Here is a 3,036-nt window from a genome sequence, read left to right as displayed (position 1 = left end):
TGTGACATATTTCATCCGGTTTAATCGTAATTTATACGCATATATTGTTTATATAATAAATTACGCTGTGCGTATCTATGTGTGTAACAATTTTAGAGTTCGGATTCTAGAGTTAGGGTTAGGGTTAGGGGATTAATACGATATACACCGTTACAGCGCTAACTGTTTTCAACTGAATAGACGTCAGTGATTAGTAGAAATTATCGAAATAAGACAATTTTTTACATGAAATAAATTCGAATACAAACATTTTTTTCTGTTCTATAACACAAAATAGATAAGTATACGAAGTTTGAAAGTCTTTCCGTACCAAAAACACAACGTAAAACATTAATGAAAAATGTGGCCCCCGTTTTAAAATAGATCCAAATTCCTTAACCGGCATTTTTTCTGACTTAAAGTTCTGAGTTCAAATTTCGCTGAGGTCGACTTTACTTTTCATCTTTTCAGAATTGATAAAATTGAGTCGATGTGATCAATTTACCTCACACTCACAAAATTGCTGGCCTTGTGGCAAAATGTGAAACCAATCTTATAGTATTACCCTGCTCTGCTTTTGACTTTCATGAGACGACAACCTGTTTAAGGCTAGTTCAATACTCGGAGTCCAGTTTAAGGGTCCGATTAAGTCATTCAGGTTTTGGCGCTAATCTGAAGGTGGTAAGCTGGCCGAAGCGTTACCCTGCCAGGAAAATTCCTTAACCGGCATTTCTTTTGACTTAAAGTTCTGAGTTCATCCTTGTCGCGATGTTGGGGCTGAGAGCTGTGCCAGTGGAGTACAAGATCTTTGTAGGGACTCCTCCCTTGTTGGACAGGTCAAAAGATTGAGGCTTGACTAATATGGAGGGTTTAATTAGGAAAAAAGAAGAGTTGCAAAAGCATGAATGACAATTCAGAATCAACAGATCCTGTGAGAGAAAGGCCTTAAGACAGTTCAGAATCGAGGGCAGTGAAGAAAGGTCGTCGATGGCCTATGGTCCAAAGGCTTAAGTGAATAAGTAATACTCGGAGTACATCTAAAATCCTGTGTACTTTAAATTAAATTACAAGAATCAGATCGGAAGGAAATTGGTGAAAGAGGAGACTCTTAATTTTTGTCAGACGCTAATTAACATTCTGCTTCTCATTTTACAATTATTAAGCTCAATAATTATATTTCTCGTGCGTTTGCACGTGACAAAATACAAGCATCACATGCTCTGCGTATGACAACTGAATAGATGAATGGGTGACATATTTTCGAATATTTTTTCTGCGTGTGTTTGTGTGGGAAGAAAGACCAATAAAATTTCGATAATTAATCACATCTTTTTATTTTTATGAATATTTGTGCGTATCTATTTTTTTACTTCTTCTTTCGGTTGTTTGGATAATTGGTAGCGTGAAACTCAGAGCAACTATTCAAGAATATTTAGCTTATATAATTTAACTAATTCTTTCTAATCTTTTGGCACAAGACCTGGTTTTTGAGGGGAGTCGTTTACATCGACCGCAGGGTTCTACTGGTACCTATTTCATCGACTCATAAAAGGATGAAACGCAAGATCGACCTCGGTAGAATTTGAACTTTATACACAAAGACGGACGAAACGCCGTCTAGCATTTTGTCCGGTTTGCTAACGATTTCGCCAGCTCATCGCCTCAGAAATATTTCTAATAATGATTTCAAATGTTACCACAAAGCTAGAAAGTTCGGGTGGGGTGTGGTAAGTCAATTACACCGACCCCAGTACTCAACTGGTACTTATTTTTATCGACCCCGAAAGGATGAAAGACAAAGTCGACTTCGCTGGAGTTTGAACTTAGAACGTGAAGACGGACGAAATGCCGCTAAACATTTGTCTGCCTCCTGACAATTCTACCGGCTCACTGCCTGAGAAATATTTCTAATAAATTGCGTTGTTGATCAAATCTAGCATTTCCAAATAGAAACGCTGTCCGTCCGTCTGTCTCTCTGTCTGTATGCATGTGTGCATGAATATCTCTTTTATTAAAATATATATTCTGTTCTACTCTAGGTACAAGGCCTGAAAATTTTGGGGAGGGGGCCAGTCGATTAGATCGACCCCAGTATGTAACTGGTACATAATTTATCGACCCCGAAAGAATGAAAGCCAAAGTCGGACTAAAATATTTTGGAGATTAAGGAGTGCATATTTGTTGACATTTTTAATAAGCGAAGATTCTGACGTAAGCCGGTTGTCTCTTATCTTTCATCTTTCAAAGAAATGAATAAATTTGTCAAAAGATTTCTTGGAATTACTGACGTTTACGGAAATATGAACGTTCGAGGAATTTTGGGTCTAGTTATAAAGAATCTAGATGAGCTTGGCAGTTTTAAAAAAATGAGTTCAAATCCTGCTGAGGTCAACTTTGCATTTCATCATTTCGAGATGTCGGTACATTCCTCTTCTTCTTCTTCTTGCATACTAGTTTTATATCAACTGGTACATACCTATTAATTGTTGATAGGGACACCATATTTCGTTTTGGGGTTAATGCACCTCTCCTTGAAAAATGCGTTCTTTCGAAAAACATTTTTCGGATCCCTACGTTTTAGATGTCGGAGATTACGAATAAGTAAAAAAAGATAATAAAAAATTTAAATGGGGTGGTGGTGGTGGTGGTACTAAGAGGTGTGGGGGTGAAATAAGAAAAACTTTTTTGCATATTCGTAATCTCGATATCTAAAACGTAGGGATACGAAAAACATTTAAAAAAAAAAATGCATTTTTCAAGGAGAGGTGCGAAACTACATTAGCCCCTTTGGGAAAGACTTTCTCCCGTCTCCCACACATTTTCTCGTAAATTTGTTTATTAAAAATTTTTTTTTTTGCCAAAAGCCCCCGTTTTCGGATACAGAGGTTCCGGAAAATTGCTAAAAATCGGCAATGTGAAAATTTCCCCCCTCTCCCTTCCTCCCCAAACTCTTAAATTTTGTTTTTTTCTCCAACACTAACCCTAACCCCTAAAACCCTATCCTCCTAATCCTAACCATAAAACTAAAACCCTAACCGTAACTACAGAAATGTTTTG

At 37.2% G+C, this 3,036-nt stretch overlaps 1 protein-coding gene across 1 annotated transcript in view; it reads left to right on the top strand.

Annotated features, from left to right (window-relative positions):
• The window catches only part of LOC106877297 (short-chain dehydrogenase/reductase family 9C member 7), a 27,985-nt gene that overhangs the window by 11,441 nt on the left and 13,508 nt on the right, over positions 1 to 3,036 (top strand). The gene's annotated exons all lie outside the window — the stretch shown is intronic.

Source organism: Octopus bimaculoides, chromosome 5 (genome assembly GCF_001194135.2).
Source record: "Octopus bimaculoides isolate UCB-OBI-ISO-001 chromosome 5, ASM119413v2, whole genome shotgun sequence".
NCBI lineage: Eukaryota > Metazoa > Mollusca > Cephalopoda > Octopoda > Octopodidae > Octopus > Octopus bimaculoides.
This window is presented reverse-complemented; position numbering and strand designations above follow the sequence as displayed.